At 37.5% G+C, this 24,045-nt stretch overlaps 1 protein-coding gene and 1 long non-coding RNA gene across 9 annotated transcripts in view; one reads left to right on the top strand and one right to left on the bottom strand.

Moving 5' to 3' along the window:
- Nucleotides 1–1,955: 1,955 nt before the first annotated feature.
- On the bottom strand, nt 1,956–22,904 carry LOC118972721 (uncharacterized). Its single transcript, XR_005061795.2, has 2 exons — nt 9,418–22,904; nt 1,956–2,225 (listed from the first exon to the last, which is right to left on the bottom strand). It is a non-coding gene; the product is annotated as an uncharacterized lncRNA (long non-coding RNA).
- The window catches only part of CCSER1 (coiled-coil serine rich protein 1), a 1,413,823-nt gene continuing 1,397,988 nt past the window's right edge, over nt 8,211–24,045 (top strand). For 7 of the 8 annotated variants that reach the window (XR_012131655.1, XM_073237298.1, XM_037020169.2 and 4 more), the window contains exon 1: nt 8,211–8,591. The gene's annotated coding sequence lies outside the window, so the exon portion shown is untranslated. Of the gene's footprint in view, nt 8,592–8,627; nt 8,991–24,045 lie in introns of those variants that run through there. The other variant, XM_073237297.1, reaches the window with a different exon arrangement.

Raw genomic sequence — 24,045 nt, 5'->3', positions numbered from 1 at the left:
CCAGGCAAGGGAATTCTGAGCAGCATGGTTCCAGTTTAGGCAGATCAACACAGTACAAAGTCATTCCAAGCCAGAATCCACCAATGTAAAATGACAACTGAATGTTAACTATTGTAATAATTTGTTGTAGTATGTAATTATTATGATTTCCTTGAAGGTAAAGAGTAACTTCTATATACCTTTTTTACTGTGTTTTACATTGTATTCTAATTATTTGTTTCCATGACTACCTCAATGGCAAGAAGTTTTTTACTCATCTTGGTATCTATAATACTGGGGTTGTTAAACATCTTCAGTACAAACTTTTTGAATGACTAAGATCCCTTAAAATTCTACTTTTCTATGATTCTAAGTAAAGATGTTTTGCAGATACTAAAAACATAAGATTGGTGAGAAATTAACAGTTAATATAGATCTTGAAATAATTCTTATGTATCATATTAGTGAATATGCTCCTCCAGTATGCTGAGATTCTCAGTCTGTCACTTTTATCTTAGTTTTCTAGGAAAAGAATAGTTAACAAATCACTTGTGTTTAGTTTTGTTGACTATGTAACATCACTATGTAAGTGATTGTGCTTTATTTATCTAAGAATTCTCTCCATCCAATACTATTTGTGGAGTTATTTCATTATTAATTTTTTTGTTTTTCTCACCTCACTTATATTCATCACTTCAGATTTTTCTCCAGTATTTACTTCCTGTGATTCAACCTTGTACCAGAAACATCTGATACACCAAAATGTCATGTTATTTTTTTCAAAGATGTGGCACTCTATTGGCTGGGACTCTGACCCACAAACATGGCTACAAAACATAGAAAAGGAGAGGCAAACCAATGAATTAATAGTTATTTATCAATGAGACAAAAGGTAAACACAGTACTACAAAGTACCATAGCTTATTCCCAGCATTAGTTAAAGCTCTTGTGGACAGCTGAGTTTATTCTGAGTCCTTTATATCTTCCTTGTCTTGACCTGTGGTATGGTCTGAATGTTTGTGTTTCCCTTAAGTTCCTATGTTGAATTCCAAAAGTCCAACGTAATGGTTATAGGAGGAAGTGCTTTTTGGAAAAATTGTGTAAGTCAAGAGGGTCCACCCTCATGAATGGGAATAGTGTTCTTACAAAAGGAGACCCTGCAGAAAACCGTCACCCCTTGTACCATGTGAAGACACTGGCCGTGAACCAGAAATAGGGTTCTCACCAGAATACAGTCATGCTGGCACCCTGATCTCAGGCTTCTCAACCTCTAGAACCATGAGAAACACATTTGTGTGTCTTAAAGTCTCCCAGTCTATGGTATTTTGTATAGTAGCCCAAATGGACTAAATTTGCATTGCATCAAAGCTCACCCCATTGCTTACTATGACTGAATGTTACTTGGTTCATTGCTCCAGTAATGCCTGCAACCATCATTTTTAAAGTCAGTTCAGAAGAAAAATAGCTTCTGAAAGATGTTCAAAGACAAAAACTGCCAATAGTTTGGAAGAAAATAAGGGCTCTTGAAGGAAAAATGAATAATAAGTCCTCTCCATTACATATAATTTTCAGGAAATAATAGGGTAAATCTCCAGTCATATGCAACACCCTTTCTCTCACTTGAGCAACCATGATTTTGCTTCAACTAGGAACTGGAGGTATAATGAGGAGGAAATCAGTCATGGGTCCACCCTTGGCTTATAATCTAACGGGAGAGCTTTCTCTGGTTGGTAGAAGATAAAGCTAAAGATTTGAAGCATGAGAAAGATTCAAAGCTGCTGTTGATGGCTTGAAGGAGGGAGACATGCCTTGAGGAAATGGACACCTCCATCCTACAACTACATGAACTGAATTCTGCCAAAAACCAGAAAGGGCTTGGAAGCTGATTTGTGCCCCCAAAGCCTCCGAATAAGAACTCAGACTGGCTAACAGCTTCATTTCAGGCTTTTAATATTAAGCAGAGAAGTAGCCACACATAGCAGAATATCAATTAATTTTTATTATAAGCCAGTGTTTGTGGTGATTTCTCATGCACAGTAAAAAATAATAGTTTTTCTTGCCCCACACAGCTGGCTGAAGTGTCCTATGTAGAGCTGGAGGATCTTCTTCCAAGTTGGCTCACTTACAAGGCTGTCAAACTGGGACTGGTTGCATGTGAAATCTGTGATGGTGCTGAGGGCTGGGGGCATTGGTTTCTCTTCATGTGGACCTTTACAAAGCCTGCATGGCTTCGCTACTGCAGATGTCTAGGTTCCAAAAGCAGTCGTCCCAAGAGAACAAGGAGAAAGTGAAAGGTGATTTTATGGCCCAGCCTGGGAAATAACATTAACATCATTTTCACCATATTCTGTTAGTGGGTAATTGTAAAGGTCTGTTCAGGTTTAAGTAGAGGGACATAATCCTCACTACTCAGTTTCAACATCTCATTGTAAGAAGTGGATATGGACGGGATATTTTGTGACAACTGTATTTGAAACATACAATTACATGGTGATTTAATGACTCACTCCTATCACAATACCCATTTTGTTTAATATTTTAACATTTGAAGTAAAAGTTGAAACTGGTGACAGTGCAAAAGAAAACAGTGTTACATCCCAGAGGTAGGTTAGGGTTGTGAATGGTTTGGCTGTCACACACACAAGTCTCATAATGATAAATGTCAAGAACACTTGCTAACTTAAATTTCTAGAAAACATCCAAGACGCTGAAAGTGGGGAGTGAAAAAAAATTAAGATCCATTTGAATTTAAGTGTGTTATTTTAACCTTAGTTAATATGCTGTTAACTGGAATTGTCGTTACTGATTTCTTAAACACTTGTTCAATATATAGCATTATATATTAACAATAGTTACATTTCATACACTGTATATTTTGGTTTGTATGGTATGTAAATGCTAGGAAACCAGAGAAACCATTAACCACCCAGATATTAAATGCAGGCAACTTCTCCATTACAGAGTTAAGTACTTCATTTAGGTTTATTTTTTCTAGAAAGTGAATAAAATTCAGTATTGTTTTATGGTAAGTAAATATACAACAATAACATTGGTCCTAAGCAGATACAGATTGCATAAAAATATATGAATTATTCCTCTTCCTCTTCTACATTTGGATGATTAAAAATAATTGAATCTCATTACTGAGTGAACCAGACATAAAACACACTTCAATTCATGATAGCATATGCACTCATTATTGAATTTAAAATTTTGGCCAAACAATGTATAGATTTGGCAAAAAATGGCTTCCATTTTGTACAGCCTCTTAAGTTTAGAATTGCACAATAGAGGCTTTATACCAATGACAAAAACTAGGAAATATATTTTTCACATTTTAATTACAATTCACATGTCTGTATCTCCTGCTGTGATGTTTTGTTAAAAAGAAATCTCATTTGTGAAACTGCCAGTATAGAAATTGACAGATGGTAAGACCAGTTTCCAACCTGCTTAATACTGGTTTAATATGGTTTAGATTATTTTATTAGCATTATCTAGTTTTACTATATAAGAGCACAAGAGTAATACTACAGTTTTGTTATAATTAGATCTATTTATATGATTCATACATAGATTTATTGTTATAGTTTTAGATTTTATCAATATACTATTTTTAGAGATGGTTTAACTAATGTTGCTAAAAAATGTGTCAAGCTCTATTTATTTTAATGAATGCCTACAAACACATAGATGCCTGGGCAATCTTGATCAAACAACTTAAAGCCCAATTTAAAAAAAATTCACTTTGACAGATGTAACCTATAGACATCAACAAATGAACCAATTAATTGGGTTAAAAAATTTTTAATATTGCAATCAGAAAAAAACAAGTATTCAAATATGAAAATTATCTCATGTGAAGGTGAGAAATCCTGAGGTTATTTTCCGAAAGACCTTATTAATCACATTTGGAAAGAAAAACAAAGATAATGAAAGGACATAAAAGGAAAAATGTTTCTATTGGTAAATCAACTTAAAAAGACCCCTTTGGTTTTATATTGATAAACATTATTTTTAACACAGTTTACTTCCCTTAAAAAAATGGAGAGGCATAAATTCAGTAAACATCAATGTTGATGTCAGTTCTTTGCTCCTTTCACCACTTCAACTTTTTTCAGCTCTCTAAACTGTACAGTCTTTCCTGGAAATTCAGGATTACCTCAGTTGCTGGGTAAGCAATGACTTTCCACACCCTCTGCTTTCCATCCTCTCAGCCCATTAAAAGAGCTTAGAATTAGATCACTTTGTAAACCTCTCCTGGTAGCCCAGTGACAAGGACAATGTCATACATTCACCCTAATAGTCTTGTTACCACATTTGTCCCTTGGGACAAATCCTTGGTGTCTGTGTAGTTCCAAGATCAAAGACAGCTCATGCAGCGAATATTTTAGCCCAGCCATCTGGGCTTAGCTTCTGCCAAGGATTCATCTCTGAAACCCTGGTCAGTTGACCTGTCTGGCCTTTGAGTTTCCTCCACAGAGGAAGAACATGAAAAGATCCTGCTGTTCTACCACTGGGCAGAATTTCTGCTGCAAAAAAGACAGTTTACCAAGTATAGTTACCACTACCAGATATCTGAAAAATAAGTCTATCTAAATTCTTGTCTACCCTGTCTTGTCTACTGGCAGGTTGCCCCAATTAATGCCATTTTAAAATTGAGTTTTTCCTGTGCTCTCTGGACCCTGAACTGCAGCTGAGTCAATCCTCCTGTCTTTTATCTCCCACTTTCTCGTTAGTTCTTGATCTTGAACCAAATTTCAGCCATATCTCCATTAGAGGCTCCTTGCTTTAAGGTACTCATAATGCTTCTTTAATGTTATAATCGTTGTCACAAAAGGATAATTTGTCTTTTAGAAATACTGGAGAAATCCAGAATGCTAATGCCAAAGTATAATTATTTAGCATTTGTTTTATACTATGAGGCTAAACTAAAGCAAAGGATAAAAGTGGCCTTCAGTTAACTTTCTTAATAATGATCAGAAAATCATTATAAGGTATAAGGAACAATAAATTAGCTAGGACAGAAAAAAATTAACTTTCCAATTTATTTTCTGATATTTCATCTATAAACATTGTTTGCAAATACTTTAAAGTCAATTCACTTTCTAAAACATCTTGTGAATTTCATTATGGTAATAGAATTATAAAGAAAAATTATGTCCCTTACCTTCCCTAGACACTAATTTCACTTTTTAGGTACTACTACTGAAGAATTACCAATTTGGCTCATCTCTTCATTCAGTGGGAATTCAGTGCACATAAGGGGCACATATGTAATTGGCAACCTAATTTTTCTGCTTTCATCAAATGGTGCAATGCCAAATCTTTATTGAACTTGCCAGTTAAATGCACTTGGGAACTAAACAGCAGCAAGCAGAAGAGATGAAAATGAACAAATTGGAAAGAGTCATTCACTTTCTGTTTTCTTATCACAACAAAAATGGTATCATTGAAAGTGAAGTAAAGTGGGAAATTCTACTTGAAACATTAAACAATGTTAAAAGAGAATAATTCATTTCTTTAACTTCTAAAATGTTCATTACAATTTATAAATGGCATTTCTAGTACAGATTTTTTTCAACAAAAGATACAAAATAGTTAAAAATGAGTCAACTTTTCAGAAGTGTGTTTTAGGTTATGTTTTTATATGTCTTTCTGCTATAGTGTATATGAATTCTAGACTTTATTTGGCAAGCAAAACTGTTAGACAAGTGAGAAATGCTGGCTTTATGTAGTACCTTAATGAATAAAGGCAATTGAGAGATTGTCATGGTTCTCACTAATTATGAATGCAATTGAGAGTGTGAAAATTACAATCAGTTGTGCTTACCAAAAATGCCCTAGAAATATCTGATCTAATGTAAAATTTTGAGGTATGCAATGTAGAGTCATTATTAAATCATCATTATTGATGACAATTAAACGGAGAACTGGGACAGTAAAAGATCCAAAAACTAGCCCAATATAATTGAGCATCATCCTGAAAGGGGGACAAAGCTTTTAAAATATTCTATTTACAGCTCTTAAATAAACCCACATATTTATTTCCTAAGTGCAATTGTTAGATCAGGATTTTCTTTTCTACAGAATTCCCTTTTGTAGTGATAGTGGGATTCCTTTAGAGAAAAGACTTTGGAGAAAAGTTTCCTAACTCTTTTCTTCTATAAATCCAAGTAGTTAGGACTTTTTAAATCCTTGTCTAACCCCCAAAATGAACATCTTTTAAACCCCTCTTGCATTGAAGAAAGGAGGAGGGAGGTAGAAGAACAAAAGAATTGTTGCTTAGCTTATTTTATAGTTATCAAAAGCTCTAAAGAAACTAAGACTTTCAACTAAGTCAGGAGTTCTGAATGGGAGGCAGTATGGACAGTAGAGTGAGGCCGATTAAGGCTGAGTTCCAGCTGCATCACTCAATCTGTATGTGATCTAAGGTTAACTACCCACCCTCCTCAAACCTGAATTTCCTGATCTATGAAACTGAAGAAATAATAATAGCTTTTTCACAGGGAAAGCACACATCGAATCCCCAAATCCTTTGTTGGTATATCCATTTTCCAATACTTAAATCAAAATAGCTATAACGTCCTGTATTTCTATGTTATTGATGTATTTGTCCATGGGTCTAACTTCACTGCCTTTCATGATTATATGCATAAGCCACTTTTAATGTACTTTAATGGACTCTAAATTATCTGTGTGAGACACGGAAGAACTAGAGGACAGGAAAATCAATGTGAGAAAAGGTAAATAAATGAATACACAACAGACCAGGATATGACAAAATCCTGAAGACATAGCAATGGCCATGAGCTACTAAGGAGAGAAGACAGAATAACTGAGTTGTCAAATCAGCCACCACTTCCCTAGCCTTCTAAATGTTCTTAACTTCCTTTTGCTACATTTATGAAAAAAATTTCCTACAGTTGTGCCCCCAAATCAATCAGGGTTGTCCCCATGCCAAAATACATATCAACCACTAAAACCCATTCAAAAAGCACACCTTGCTTTTTTGTATCCAATATAATCACATTTTAGAAGTCACACTATGACCGGTCTGATTATTTAGAACACACACACGCACACAGACAACAGACACTCTGGAAGGAAGTGTGTATTGCTTGAGTTCTGGAAGAAATTGTTTCTTCAGACAATAGTGGACCAGTTCACGAAGGTCCTGTAATCTAGGAAGGAGATTATTTAGTGTTCAGGGAGATGATGTGAGGTGTACAGATTTAACACTGGGGATGTATTGTCTATCTAAATGGTCCTACACACCACCAGAATTTTAAAAATGTTTCACACACACACACACACACACACACACACACACACACACACACACACACACACACACACAGAGTTAAATGCACTCCATCTGCTGTATTGCCTGCTAAAGACATAAATATATAGGAGTGGAGATAAGGGAATGGAATGGGAAAGAGTTCAGGATTCAGTGCCAACCTGAAAGGAAATGAGGCAGGGCAATGGGAACGAAGATCAAGGGAAAATAAATTAGGTAAGCCACAGCACTATGCATAACGTGTTCTCCATCTTTAAGCTGGCAAATTTTCTCTAGGGGGCCATCAGTCAAATGATGTCAAAATGGTAGCTGGGTCTGTCTGTAACTCCCGTGTTGTCGAGTACCATCGGTGTAGGAACATAAGTTCCACCTCAGGACACAGTCCCAATGCTTTCATTATCCTGCAGAAGAATTGATTGCTGTAAATGGTTCCCAGGAGGAGTGACTTGTTTAGAGGAGAAACCAGTTTTCTTTCCTTGCTACCAAGGACGGAAGAGACATGTCAGATTGTGAATAGGTTGGACGAAATGGAAAAGGGGAGAAAGCACCTCACATTTTCCTCCCGGAGAGGTGGAAGAGACAGAATACAACCTCAGTGGCTTCGAGAGAAAAGACAGTGTACTATCAGCATCCCCGCGGTCCCTTCCTAGCGCTTCAGACTTCCCGTCTTCTGTCGTGACCTGCCGGTGCACTTGGACTTTCACAAGAGCGGCTAAGAGGAACGCCAAGTCAGCGCGGGCAGATACGGCTTCCCCGAGAACGAAAACTCAGCAATGGGCCTGCGGAGGGTGTGCGCGGTACTGTGTGAGTATGCGTGCGCGGTGACGGGCGGACCCGGTTGGTGGAGAGCCGCCCTCGAGCCCCCCACCCCCACCCGCAATCGCTATAAAGGCCGCGCCCGCCGCCGCCCTCTTCGCAGTCAGGAGCGGGGTGGGGGCCCTGCGCTCCCCACAGTTGCACTCCGCGCACTCACACACTTGCAAGCGCCTCCCCACGTCCCTCCCCTGCCCTCCCCTTGCTCTGCTCTCCTCTCTCACCACAAATAGTCGTCGCTCTCTCCCTCAGCAACATGACTGACTGGGAAGCGGTGGCTCAGGCAGAACAGCTCTGCTGGCGCAGGCAGGAGGAGAAGGAGGATTATTAAATAACGCAGCTCGACTCTGTGCAACTGGGAGTGGAGCGAAGGAGCTCAACAGCCGACAAGGGGAGGGGGCAGAGGCAGGGACCGGGAAAGACACCCCTGTGCCCCGAAGACCTAAATTCCTGAGTGCCGCGGAGGAGCCTTAACCAGCAGCGCGAACCCCTCCAGGTAGTAATGCCCCCGGTGCCCCCGCGCCCGGAGGGTTGCGCGTGGCGTCGCCGCTGCGCCGGGGCGGCCCCAGGCGGACGCAGGAGTGACCGCAGGCAGGTGACCGCCCCGTGCCCGGGAAGCCCCGAGGCAGCCCCCGCCCAGGCCCAGGGCCCCGGCCGCGGGTCCCGCCTGCGCGGCACAGGGACCTGGCCTTGCCGGCGGGGTGGGAGGGAGGCGGGCGGACCAGCCGGCCGCCCGCCCGTGACTCCGGGCGCTGCGTGGCCTTTTCCTCCGCGCTGCTGAGCGCTCTGCTCCCCGCGGCCCGCTCCGGGACGACGCGGAGCGCGACCGGCCGTGGAGGGAAGAGTTGGCGCAGGTTCTGGGTCGCTCCCTTCCCTCGCTGCCCGCGTCCCGCAGGTAGGGGCCGCCGGCGGCGCTGGCGCCTGGGGCTGCGGGCGCCGGGGCGGGGGCGGCGGCGGGGAGGGGAGTGGAGACGGAGGGCGGGGGCGGGCAGCCCGGGGTTCCCGGCGTAGCCGCAGTGCCCGAGCCGGGACCGCCTCTCGCCTCCGCCCGCACGTCCTGCGGGCTGCTTCCTGGATTGGCGCGAGACCCTCCCTGGCGGCGGCCGGAGCAGCGGCGACTTAGTGTGAACAAATTGCTTTGTGGTGGCGCGTCAAGGGCTCCAGGGAGGGGTGTGTGCGTGTCTGTGTGTCCGTGTATGTGTGTGTGCGTGGGTTCCAGGGAGGTAGGTGTGTGTGTGTGTGTGTGTGTGTGTGTGTGTGTGTGTTGCGCGCGCGCGTTCGTGTGTGTTCGCGATCCTGACTAATCAGTACCGTTGGCTCACCTGGAAAGATAATCAGTCCTGAGCCGAAAACCTTGGGTTCCCTCATCGTTTGGCTTGCGCCCCAGAGACTTGTACACGGGTGCCGTCAAGGGGCAGGGGTGCACGAAGGGGTGACGGAGGGATTTGTGAATGGTGCTTCTATGCGCGTGGAGGCTGAGCCTTGCTGATGTAAAGGAGGCGGTATCCACAGTGAGAAGAAAGGCTATTTATGGCGAAGAGTTGTGAAATTTCTTGGGGTTTCCTTTAGTGTGTCCTGAGCTGCTCTCTCTCCCTCTCTTCTCCTTTTTCTCTCTCTCTCGTCCTGTCTCCTTTCTTTCTGAGAATTAGAAACAATTCTACTCCCCCCTTACCCCGCCCCGTGGGACCTGAAATATGAAATGAAGGAAGTCAGAAAATTACTTGTCCTTTTACAGGTAGAAAAAAAAATGCCTCCTAGAACTCACTGATCTCTTGCCCTTTAATGTTTTTATGTACTTATTCTCCACTCCTCTGACCTCTTCAGCCATTAACAGGACCCACAAGACATAAATTGTCTACTTGGTTTCAACAGTTCTCATTTCTAGTATCTTTACAGTAGAGCACCTTCCCAAAGAACTGTAACATATAGCTTCTGTCCCTACCCCTAAGAAAGGCTAAATAATGTACACACATTTTACCCTAGCTGGTTCTGTTAAAAGCCTTGAGAAGGAAAGAGAAGCAGACACCTAGGTGAGTTTGTATAGATTACTACTGATTAAAAACCAGCTATTAAGAAAAGACGTAAAGTACTATTTATTTAGGCTACAACACAGTTTGTTTCAGTTTCTCTGTTTGTTTTATAACGGGTACAAATTCCAAAGACAGAAATTGAAGCTCAGAGATGACTTTGAGCAGTGTCTACCAGCTGTGCTTTAGCAAATTTGTTTGTTCTTAAAAGTAGCAACTTGTGCTTTTATAGAACTGATGACTGGGTTGTGACTTAGATAGTAGGACAGTGTCCTTATTATGTTAAGTTGGGATGTCTCTAAGTGACTGCCAAACAAACACAGTGATTTTAAAACACTGAAATTCCATGCTACAACCACCCTTTCAATAATTTCACAGAGAAGAAAGAGAAGTGAACTGGTCAGCCTTTTGTCAGAGTGATTTGTCTTCATTTGATATTAAGGAGCTACTTATTTTGATCAAAACATGCCAACTGTTGTTTTTTCTGAGTGTGAAAATCGCTTTCTTAACCATCCTGTTCATTTTGAAGACAACGCAGAGTTAAGGATTTGTTCTTTTGGTTCTATTAGATTCATATTGCTTTAAATATAACATTTTCAACACAGGAGCATGTTTCATAAGTTCCATTAGAACTTAGACTGAGATTCCCCACTTTGAGGGTTTTTGCTTTACTTTCTTGGATCATTGCAATATAGAAATAATGGGGAATTAAAAATGAACTTGATGCACTGTATTATTGCAATCATTTAAAAAAGTCATATTTATGAATATTTTGTACTTTGACACCATCAGAATCAGAAACTGTATTATTTTAATGATGTATTACTAATGCTATAGAGTGTTAAATTTGGTATTAATAAGGTGCATGTGGAACTCTTTCTTTTTTTTTTTAAATTTTTTATTAAGGTATTACTGACATACACTCTTAGGAAGATTTCACATGAAAAAACAATGTGGTTACTACCTTCACCCATATTGTCAAGTCCCCACCTATACCCCACTGCAGTCACTGTCCATCAGTAAGATGCCGCAGATTCACTATTTGCCTTCTCTGTGCTACACAGTTTTCCCCTTGATCCCCCACACCATGTGTACTAAACCTAATACCCCTCAATCCCTTCCCCCTTTACTCCCTGCCCACCCTCCCACACCCCTCTCCTTTGGTAACCACTAGTTCCTTCTTGCAGTTTCTGAGTCTGCTGCTGTTTTCTTCCTTCAGTTTTGCTTCGTTGTTATACTAGCATGTGGAACTCTTCACAGAGAGGATGTTTAAGGTCCATCCTTAGCGAACCCCTCTTAGATTTGCTTTAAAGGAAAATGTCTGAGATAAGGAAAATAATAATTGTAGACAAGCAATAACAATTGTTGATGAGGATATGGAGAAGGAGGAACCCTACTACACTGCTGGTGGGAATGTAAATTAGTTCAACCATTGTGGAAAGCAGTATGGAGGTTCCTCAAAAAACTAAATATAGAAATACTATTTGACCCAGGAATTCCACTCCTAGGAATTTACTCTAAGAATGCAGGAGCCCAGTTTGAAAAAGACATATGCGCCCCTATGTTTATCGCAGCACTATTTACAATAGCCAAGAAATGGAAGCAACCTAAGTGTCCATCAGTAGATGAATGGATAAAGAAGATGTGGTACATATACACAATGGAATATTATTCAGCCATAAGGAGAAAACAAATCCTATCATTTACAATAACATAGATGGAGCTAGAGGGTATTATGCTGTGAAATAAGCCAAGCGGAGAAAGACAAGTACCAAATGATTTCACTCATCTGTGGAGCATAAGAACAAAGCAAAAACAAAGGAACAAAACAGCAGCAGACTCACAGAACTCAAGAATGAACTAACAGTTACCAAAGGGAAAGAGACTGGGGAGGATGGTTGGGAAGGTAGGGGTAAGGGGAAAAAGGGGCATTACGATTAGCACACATAATGTAGGGGTTGACGGTCATGGGGAAGGTAGTATAGCACAGAGAAGACAAGTAGTGACTCTATAGCATCTTACTGCACTGATGGACAGTGACTGTAATGGGGGTTATGTGGTGGGACTTGTTAATGGGGGGAATCTAGTAACCACAATGTTGCTCACATAATTGTATATTAATGATACCAAAATAAAAAAATAATTATGTTAATAGTGAGCATTCCCTGCTTAATATTTTATTCGTATAAAATATATAACCCATTAAGTGATATTTTTTCTATAATTTTTCAAAGTTACTAGAATGCACTCGCATAACAATTAACTGTCTTTACATTACTTTCTGTGAATGCAGCAATATGATGCAAAGCTTGTGGGGAACTATTTTAGAATTCTAGGAATAATTTTAAAGGTATTTCAAGTGTCTTCTTGTAAAATGATTTATTAATAATAGGCACCTGTCCCATCTTTAAGCATTCTGAATTTTTTTCTTTGTATAAATATTTGTTTTTGTACACACACAACTGTTTAAAATGCACTTCTTAAGAACCAAAGGGGAAACATCTGAGTTGACTTTGAGCCTGTCTATTCAATATGACACCCTGGAAGTATGTTATGGTTGTAGTGACAGTAAAGACATGGTACCAATATTAGATATGACTTTAAATAAAAAGAGAATAGAATTACTTTCAGGTTAGGTGAATTAAAATAATAAAATATTTTATATATATAAAAAATTATATTTTTTGACAGTGATTTGATAAGTTATTACAAAAACAAAAAACTTATTAAGTCACCAGTTTCATATGCATGTAGAAATGGTATAATTTCCAGCACAGCTGAGTACAAACCAGCCTGTTAATTGGTCTCTTTTGAGTTTGACTTTGGACTGTGTGTCACAGGTGTATCACTTTGATAATAAAATCTCTCCTACTTCATGACTGACACATTTTGCATGATTTCCCTACTGAATAGTGACAAAATCTGTTTGCTTTATGTTTAGGACATACACTTTTATCAGCAATATTATCTTCACCGTGGGAGAGTGTCAGTTAACAATAAACCATTGAAGTTGGGCGGGAGAAGCAGTAAGAAAAGATGGAGAGATTGATGAAAAACACTATGATAAAAGAAACGTAGCTTAAACTAAATGTAATATAAAATGTAAAGCTGACCAATTTAAACTGCAGTTGATACAGTACCAAGATATTGTTATCAGTTCCTGTTTTAGAAAGACTATTACATTTTAAGGTGTTTTCATGTGGGTTAAGTAAAATCACCAAAAAAAAAAAAAAGAAGGTGGTTGTTGAAAATGTATACTAGGGTTATAGTATGGTCTTACTATTTTTTTTTTTTTTTAAGATTTCTGCTTAGATCATTGGTAGGTACAGTTTGTTGTTGGGCTAGATGCCCAGCCCTAAACCTAAGGTTAACTTAAAATATTGCTTTTGGTTTTGCATTATTTACAGTGTATTAACAATTTTTAATTTTAGCTAATTAAACTGATTAAAATTTTGGAATGCTGCAACTCTGTTCTGAAACTAAATAAATTTTAAATGTCATTTATAAGGGAACATCTTATTATCTAAAGGCAAATTCTTAACCTAAAGCGGTAGTCCTCAAAATGTGGTTTCCTGAGCAGCAGCGCCAGTGAACTTGTTAAAATGCCAGTCCCACCACAGAGTGATTGAACCAGAAATTCTGCGGTGGAGTCATCTGTGTGATTCTTATGCATTCTAAAGTTTGTGAACCACTAGCCAAGAGTATTTTATAATGAAACTTGAAGATTATCTTCCTCCTGTTTTGGGTCTAAGTACTTTCCTCGGGTGGTAGTGATAACTAAGGTTTAACTATTTAGAACTGAAAAATACTTACTCTCCATTAGAAGAGTTTTGTCTTAACTATATTTTTAAAAATTTAAATGAGTTTCTAGTTTCCTGTGCACATATTTGCTGTTCATTGGGGAAGCAGTATATAAGCACAGATTTTAACTGGACAGTAATGACCTAAGTCTGGTAGAAATTTATATTGTGTTGGTAAGCATTTATAAAGCAAAATATATTCACAGTGTACAAAGGCTGATGATTTTTTGTGTAGTCTTCTTGATTCTCATGTGGTATTTTTGGTCTTGGCATGTAGTAATCATATTTCTCTGTATATGATTATAGTTATTTTAGCGTCACATGTTTGGAATGTTCTTGAAGTCTTACTGCTAGAATGAATTTTAATCGTTTATCTTTTAAGATTAAAGATAATGTGTTCCATCCTGTATCTCTTTTAGTATCCCTCTTGCTCCTTCTTTTCCCTCTTCTCCCCTCCCTCCCTGCCTCGGTTCCCCCCGTCCCCCATTTCTTCTGTTTCATATGTGTCTCTAAGGAAATCTTTCTTGGCCTCCTTTGCTATATGCTTTTCTACCTTGTGGTACTGAATGCAGTTTTAATTTTACATGTGTTTGTGTGATTGGTTCAATATTACATTATCAGGGACTAACAGTGTGTAACACATCGTAGATGCCTAATAAATATTGGGTTAATAACTGTATGTCCTCATTCTAAGGATGTTTTATGTTTTTCAAAGAAAGATACTTTTAAAAAGATTTTAAAATAAAGGGAGTCTTAGTGCATATGTAAACATAAGTATTGCTTTCCTTTCTATATTGCAATTAACAATAAGCAATGGCTAGAATATGCTCAACATGTCTTAATGATAAGCACTTTATATATGTTATGTCATGTAATTCTTCTAACGTTTTCATGTTGTTTCCATGAATATTTTAGAGATAAGGAAACTAAGGTTCTGTTCTGTGGTCTGCCAAGCTGTCCAAACCAAACTTTGATTTTTTTTTTTACATGATATAAAAATTATGAAACCAGTAGACAGAGAAAGTGTGAAGGATTGTGTCTTCTTTTTATTCCTGGTTTAATTCAGGGTCCAGCACTCTCTTTGCATTACCTGGCCTGTTGTCACCATCTTCAGTGATGTTAGTGTTGCTCTTTGGTAGTGAACAACTGTTGGAGCACTTGTTAGACTGATCCTCCCATCCTCTTACTGCTCTTTTCAGTGTGAATATTGTGCACTCTCAATGCCATCCAACCGCAATTCTCTTACTCCATCTGGTCAGAATCTCCCAACTCATGAATGGAAGGTGGTGTAACTAAGTATAATTTTATGCAGAGAATGTACAAGCAGTAGCTGTTCTTCATATTTGGAAATGTGCAGCTTGGCTTCTGGAATTGTTCATGCATAGCTTTGTGTACATTGCTCAAGCGGAGTTGACCTTAGGTGCAATGTATTAATCCAGCTTGTCTTTCATGGGAAGGAAGTGTGGTCACATGGTAGTACCAGTTTAGTTTCTCTTGATTTTTAATCTTTATTTGTTTAAGTATGTGTTTAATAATTGTTCAAATGTTTGTACCAAATTCAATATTTAAAGGCTGATTCTGTAGAAGTCTGTGGACAATGAGAGTTAAATTTATTTATGCCGAAGTCCTGTATAGACTGATTATATAAAGTTAAATGTTTTATAATATATTGGTTAATACCATGAATAAAGGTAGATGCATGCTATCAAGAAGAAAAAGTAATTGGTTGGTTCACTGAGTATTTCACTTATGGCCTATTTTGTAGCTTTTGTCAGAATCTGTTTCTGTTGCTGGAATCATTTAATCATTAACTGGAGCCTCAACCAGGGCCCTAATTAAGGACCAGTCTTTCTGTATATTGGGAAGAATTGGCTGTTTTCCAGCCCAACAGTTCGGGACTTAATATCAAGCCAACCTTGATATTCAGCTCTAATATTGTAACATATTTATAGTTTGTTTTGCTTCTTTCTTATAACAAACTGATTTCTCACCGAGCTTTTCCCCTGCATCTTGATAAATGACCCAATGTTACCATTTCTTCTAGCATTTGAGCAAGGCTTTCTTTTGACAGAGCCCTCTTTACTTCTTTAAAGGCTGGGATCCTGTCTATGAAACCATCTCATTTCCTTATCCCTTTTATATATGCCAACAGAATTCCCCACAAACACCACTTTCCAGGATCTCTAAACATTGCCAGTTTTAGAGATATGCTTCATTTTCAATACTCACTCTTAGACCTCCATGATGCCAACTATTTATGGCATATTGTCATACCCTCTGATACTCAGACTAGTTGGACCTCTTGGACATATTTACAGCTGGATCTCTATAGTGCTTCTCAGACTACAGTGGAAGTCTAGTACTGAGTGCTGACCATCACCAGACTGCCTCATTTGCTACATGTAATCTTCCCTTACCTGGTTGTCTCCCACTGTATAACACTACCTCATTCCTCATTATAACAACAAACATTTTTGTAAATAATTATTAGGTATAAATAAATCTGTTTCAAAAAGAATGTACTTGCTGTGGTCCCTGTAGTTTCTGGATGGGTTAAGCCACCATCAATAAAAAATGCATTCTTCTCTGTTTTGTTTGGTGCCCAAATGTGATATGTATATACACATATCTGAAGAATGTGCATATGAATTCTTTAGGGTTTGCCTCTTTTTTCTGTCAGTTAATTTCAAGATGATCTGGCTATTCTCTATTCTCCTTCATAACCTTATTGAATATGATATGTTTGGAATGTAGAACATTCCAAACATATACTGAGGAAACATACTCCAGACTGTGTGATGCCTTCTCCAATTTTCCCCATTAATGAATGAAACCTTGTGGTAGTCCTGTGTTTAAGAAGTATTTGTTAAGCCAGAGGTACTACCTAAATTTAAGTTTTCTAGGCGTCTTTGTCATATACTTTCCTTATCAACCAACTTCAGACTAGCATGTCGTATTTCTTATATACCTATTCGCTGCAATGATCTCTTTCCTGGAAATAGTTAAATACTGTGGTTCTTTTAGTAAGTTGTTATTGTCGTGTGTGTGGCATTTTTGTTTTTGGCAATAGCAGCAAACATGGCACAAACTGCATCAGGTTTACAAATAAAACCATGCAAATACACATGAATAAAGGCATGGCAGAAATAAATGAAAATGTAGGCTTTAACATTCTAGGTGATTCTTCTTTCAGAATCTATGTTTATGTTTGTTTGGCTTTCTTTATGTATACATATACAAATTACCAGAGCATTAAGTCTGCATATATGAAATATATTTAGTGAGTGAGCCTTTCCAACACATAGTATTTTTTCAGTACATTAAGGAAAATCTTGAAGTGGGGAAAGCATACAAATATCCCAGAAATATCAGATGAGAAGGTTAAGTAAAGAAAGAAAATATCTCTAAACCAAACAAACTCAAATTCAGTAATAGAAATTAAGAGTAACTTGCTTTAGGTAAAGTTTCAAAATATTAGTAACAAAACTGATGGGTCTGTGCATCAGGATTCCTAAATTTTCAAAGGAATGTTAACTATCGAGCATATAACTCAAGGATAGTCACTTAATTTTTTCAATTTTTAGTATATACAGGTGCAAACAGGCCCAAGAACACTAAAAGTATTCATTAATAAATCAGTTACTTAAATGTTAGAGTGCACCTCCTGTAGGAATAATGTTAAAAATATAGATTGCTAAATTGGGCCATGAGAAATCATTACAGATTTGTATATAATAAGCATATAAACTTATAGCAACATTATTGCTATAATTCACTTGGAGGGGTATTTTCTGCACTGTGTACTGCAAGGTGTAAATATGGTGGTATTGGGAGATAGATATCTTCCTCTTTAACACCAGTCCAGCTTCTGACAGGGTGAGGAGCCTGCAGTGGGAGAGTCTAAGCTGATTAGAGGGTCAGTGTGATAGGAAGCATCTCTGGGGGCAATTGTTGAGTGTCCCAGGTCCACCAAGCCCTGCTTGAAACACGGAAAGGAAAAGGTATAAAGAGCAACTAACTCTTTAGTGAAGAGAAGGGATTACCTCCCAGCATTTTTCTGAGGAGAATCGGGTTCATTGGAAGATGATCTAGAAAGCACACAGACCTAGAGGTCTAATTCAGGAAATGAATGGATGACTTATCAGGAAATTTGAAGTTCTGGAGGTCTTCCAGTGCCCCTTCCAGTCTGCTAGGCGTGGGTCTTTTGCAGTCACCTTTGTAGCATGGGAGCTATCCAGGGTACTAGGCTCTTGCTGAAATCCTCTTGTAGAAATCCTCTTGTAGAGTTGTGCAATAATTTTGTTGTTTTTGTTTTTGCTAACACTTGCAGACACTTTTGCTAACCATTGCAGACACTGAATCATTCACCTGGAGTGACTAACCTCTCATCATTTGGTTTACTCCAGTGGGCCTTTCACGACTCAGGTCAAATGTAAATTCAAGGATGCCTGCCCTAGTCCTAGGCATGAAACCTATTTTGAGTTCCAGTAACAACTTGTGTATATCACTATCAAAGCTCTATTTAAAGTTTCCTAATTCACTGCTTACTTGTGCCTCAAGCCCACTAGATTGTGAATTCTGTGAGGGCAGGAATTTCATTTCAGGAAGTTGGTCTAAATTAGTGATGAGAAGATCCTCAGTAATTGATAAATGAATGAATACTGCTTAGAGTGAGTTGGATTTGTCCATTTTATATGAATTACTTCAGTGCTAGCTACTGTCCTGAATCACATCAAGCTCACTTTAAATATTACCCTCCATGGCTTTTTCATGGATTGAAACCTTTTTTTAACTAGGGCCTGAGTAACCTAAATGGCTAAATGTCTTGAAGGAACAAAGAACTGGAAGAATTCTAGGAACTATGATATATATACTGTGTGCATTTGAGGATTAGCAAGGTTTAAGGAATTAAGAAGCAGTAGCCCAGGCTGACCCAGAGAATAAGGGTCAAAGGAGAGTCTCTTTTGTCACTTCCTGAAACCAGAATCCGGAAAATCCACTCCACATTCACTCTCTGGAGCCTCTGGAATATGGGATCTCCTCTTAATTTCTTAGCCCAGATCCACATTTTGAAATGTCTGCAAATCTGAGGGTGTGTGAGGCTGGTGGAATTCTTTCATACAGTAAACTGATGTTACCAGGATCTGCACATACATTGATTAGTGAGACTTTTATAGTTCCTGTCCTCCTGAAATTAATAATTTAGTTTCCACTTACACTACCTATATTATCCATGGTCCTTGGTAGACTTCTTTTTTTATTTTAACCACCTTAGTGACCTCCTGGACTGCCAGATCCCTTGTTTCCAGGGCTCCACCCCACACATATCATTGCTCTGAGGGTACAGTGTGACATATCACCATAGGAAAACTTTTATTTTCATTAAGACATCCTGTCACTAGTCTAGTAATGAGTTAACTGATCATTTTTACATGATGTTGATAAATTGTGTGCCTGTATATAATCTTCGCTTGTAGGGATATTCCCTGAGAAGGTACTGCAGTTTTTCCTCTGGTCAGAAATTCCCTGTATTTCAAGTACATGAGCCATGGAAAATGGCTATGTGGCCTTCTCCTGGGGGATATTTTTTACCTTATGGTTCTGTCTTTCATTTGTGAAGTGAATATGCTGTCCTACTAATGTCATGTGCTTCTCCTTCTTGTTTTTTTCTTTCACCTAGTGCTAGCAGGAATATTTTAATTATGAAGCAGAAAAATAGAAGTTATATTTCTTAGTGATTTTTCCCCTTGGGAACCTATGTAACTCAGAGAAATACTATGAATGTGAAATAATTTAGATAAATGTAAAATAAAGGATTTTTAAAAGTGTTAAAAAAAATGAAAAAAGCAGAAGTTTTCTGTAACCATCCTAGAGAACCTCATAATTTGGAAAAGTAATAATTTCTTTGCTAAGTATTTGAAATTATTATAAATACTATGATCATCATTAATTTTATGGATTAAAAACCACTAGAGCCATTTTTTTTTTGGTAATACTAGCGATGAAATGCTCCTACAAAAAGTATGTCTATCTAAAAGAAAAGTTGTCTTAAAACTATTTCAAGAGTGAGTATGATGTGTGCTGTCAGTTTAGGTGTTGTGGAACAAAACTGTTAGGAGAAAGGGATGAATTTTTGTAGTCATGAGAATCACATGTGTTGTTAACATCTGTGGTGGTTAACTCTGGAATCTTCACTAAGTCAAGACTAGGACTCCTTGGAGACCAAGAGTGATGATCGCCTCTGATTTAGAGTGTGGCCATGAAAAGATGGAGGCCTGTTGTGATTACATTCTTTTCTTCTTCAACAGTTGAAGGTAATGCAGTTCACACCCCCATCGAAACCAGTTTAAAAGCGTGTACAAATTTTACTGAATTGAATTTATTTACTAGAATATTGTTCTCTAAGTCAAAAGTTGGATCAGTCTTTTCTAAATATGTGTATGCACAAATATACACATCTATAATAATGTAATTTCTTATGGGATCTGTTTTGTATAAATTTTCTTTTAATAATGTAGGTATTTTTAGTCTTTTGTTTTCCTGAAGGAGAAAGGTGAATCAGGGTTCTCCAGAAAAAATAGAACCTACATCTATAACATTTATCTATAAAAAAGATTTATTTCAAGGAATTCATTATTGTGAAGCTTGGCAAATCTGAAATCTATAGGGTAGACCAGTGCATGGAAACTCTGGCAGGAGTTATGTGTTACAGTTTGAGACTGAATTCCTTCTTTTTCCAGGAAACTTCAGTTACTGCTCTTAAAGCCTTCGGCTGATTGGCTGAGACTCACATTATTCAGGGTGATAGTCTTTATTTAAATTCAAATAATTGTAGATATTAATCGTATCTACAAAATACTTCCACAGGAACCACTTGACTAGTGTTTGACCAAACAAACATAGTTAAAGGCATCATAGCTAAGCCAAAATGACATAGACAATTCAACCATCACAAAAGGTGAGGGATATTATGTTAACAACCCTTTCTGGTTTACATGATAAACCAGAGTTGCTGGTATATACATGTTTCTTTGGCCAGAGATACTTTAACTTCGATCAGTTATTGGCATTTGTTCCTTATTCATTTTGTAATCATTTATTAATCATGCACTATTTGCAAGAGAGAATGCTAGGCAATTGAATAAAGAAAATGAATGACAGAGGCTGTGTCTTTTAAGTGTGTTAATACTAGTAGAAAAGCTGCAAGTATATTAGATGCGTGTATGATAAATAAATTTGTAGAAAGAAACTGCATTTTCAACCTTGTCAATTAAGTGTCTCCTCATGAACAACCAAAAAAAATTCATGTCAAGGGTTAATATGCCAAGTTACTATGCTTATTAGTTTAAGGATGATGCATATGTAAAATTGGATTATGAAATGTATGCTTGCCCATTGCAGGTCGACTTTATTTAGACAATGTTGGCTATACATACATTCATTTTAGCACATTAAAGGATTTGTAGTTATATTCAAGCTAAGCAAAGGTAATTCAGTATATATTCAAAACAGGTCTGACAAGTGGATTGTCAAGTTTTATTGCTAATTTTACTCTTTATGCAATGTAGGGCAATAAATACTTTTACTGTCTGTGAATGGGTGTTTTCTTATGGTACTTTCTCATTCCAAAACTATATTTTGTTTCTGTTTCCTTATTCAATGAATATGAACCTGTCTGTCTGCTTCTGAGTCTTTCTGTAAACTAACCACACCTTGCTAATCCAAATATAGATCTTCACCCTCACACATGTAGCATATGCATTTAATCCTTGCTGTTTATGCAAATCTCAGCTGTCATTATAGGCCTAACTCCACAAAACCTTCCATGACGATTTTAACCCACCTGGGGAGTTTGCTTTGCTACACTGAGTTGTGAGCAGTACCTACTTGGCACTAGACAATTAAGTACAGTCTGTTCTGTTACAGTTCATTCTTCTGTAATGTGAATTAGCTCCTACATGAATGGTAAATAAGGGAATTCTGTTAGTAAAATGGGTAAGCGGGTTCATGTGTAATTTTTCCCAGCATGTTAATATTTAGCTTTATGAAATAATTATAGCTGAATGTAATATATACTAGTACAGGCAAATGCAAAATACAATAGAAGGATATCCTTTTTTATCAATTTTCATCTTTTAAAAAGGAAAAAGTTCATGTATTTCTTGTATTTTTTAATTAGTAATTTTACGTGTCATTTTAGGCATATAGGATCTTTATAAAAATTGTTACTGTTTTGTTTAGAACTTTGTGTTATAAGTGGCATAAACATTGAGTGGTTTTGCAAGCTCTATTTTTTGGGGGTATAAACTCATATTTATTGTCCATTTTTTTCAGAATGAAAGAACACCTATATTGCAATACAGGAATTGAAACAAATTTACTTCAAAATCACTCAATATTTATTGAACATTCACTATGTGCCAGGCACTAGTGCTAATGTTGGATCTATGACAGATGAGCAAGGCTTACTCTTGATTACATGGGAGACTAAGCAAAAATCCTGTATGATGGTAGTTGTATTGTTTATCTCAGTAGACAAGGAGAAATAGAGACAATAAGAAGTAACTGTGACCTTTGTGTGTGTGTCTCTGACTGGAACGCTCCCTCATTCCTGCTTTATTTAACCAGTTTCTTCCCAAACTCCATCTTTCAACTCAAGCACCACTTCTTTATACTATTTTACGCTCTCATAGTACCATACACCTTCCTTTCATCACACTTAAGGTAGCTGTAATTCTGTAATTATTTGTGAGATTATTTAGATAGTTTTTTCTTTTTCTTAGACAAAGCTCCATGAGAACAGAGATTGTGTTTGTTATCTTTCCATTGTTGCAGTCCCACTTCCTGGCAAACACACACACACACACACACACACATACACACACACAGCAGATGTTAATATATATTACAAAAGTAATATACATTGTATGTAGATTTATATGGCAGATACTCATTCAGTAAGTTTCAGTTGCATGAATGGATGATTAAGTGAATTTTTTCTTAATTTATTTTTTAAAAATGAACTTTGAATAGTATTCCAATTATGAATCCTTTTCTATCCATATTACTTCTGTCATCCCATATTTCCTGGGGATGTATGAGTTTGTTGACAATGTCGCTTATGTTTTTGTTTTATAAGTTTTATTAAGTATATTATTACAAGAAAAATGTTTTAGGCCCTGGTATTTTTTATACTTCTAGCTTCCAGAAATTGAAAAAATTTAAAAAATGCACAAAATGTAAAAGCTTAGAGAAGAAAGTATAGAACAGTATTTTTATTAACTTTGAGTTGAGATGGGTAACTTCAAAAAGACCCTAAAAGTAAAAACCTAAAAGAAGTAATTGATGATTTTGTAGGAGCTATTGGTATTTTTAAAATCAAAATTAGGAATATCTTACTAGCAAGTTTTACTGGTTAAGTACCTAGAATGTATAAGGAAAGCCGGCAACCCAACATTAGTATGAACAACTACCCAACAGAAAAAAAATGCATTAAAAGATATGAGCTGACAACTTATAAAAGAGGCAGCTCACTGGAAAGTAAACATGGAAATATGCTCAAACTTATAATTAGGGAAATGCAAATTAAAACAGTAGAATGTCATTTTATGGCACTCATGATGATAACTAAGGTTTGACACTACTAAGTATTGGCAGGAATCCAGAGTATTGTTAGTGTGCATTTCTTGTGAGAGTATAAATCATTATAAACACTAGCAATATCTAGTAAGGCTGAAGTTATGAAGAGTCAGTAATCAAGCAGTTCCACTCAGGTTTTACATGAAAGAAATTCTTGCACTTATGTGTCAGAATACATTTTTAAAAAGTTCAATGCAGCATTTTTTAAAATAGGGAATGAATGGCAGCAATTTTACTGACTGTTCACAGAAATACACTTGTAAGAGTTTAACACCATTTATATTAGTCTTTAACATGCAAATCAAAGTGACATATGGATACAAAGTATATATGGATACATAATATGTATAAAGATGCATATTGTGTACCAAATTTTGGGTAGTGATTTCTTTAGAGAGGGAGAAAGAAAAAAGATTGGAAAGGAGCTGTATTAGCTGCTAGACTTAATATAGAATAAAAGAGTATTTGTTCATTTTACAGGGAA

Source organism: Manis javanica, chromosome 5, assembly GCF_040802235.1.
Source record: "Manis javanica isolate MJ-LG chromosome 5, MJ_LKY, whole genome shotgun sequence".
In the NCBI taxonomy this organism is placed as follows: domain Eukaryota; kingdom Metazoa; phylum Chordata; class Mammalia; order Pholidota; family Manidae; genus Manis; species Manis javanica.
The sequence above is the reverse complement of the archived record's forward strand: the minus strand, read 5'-3'. Positions and strand labels throughout refer to the sequence as shown.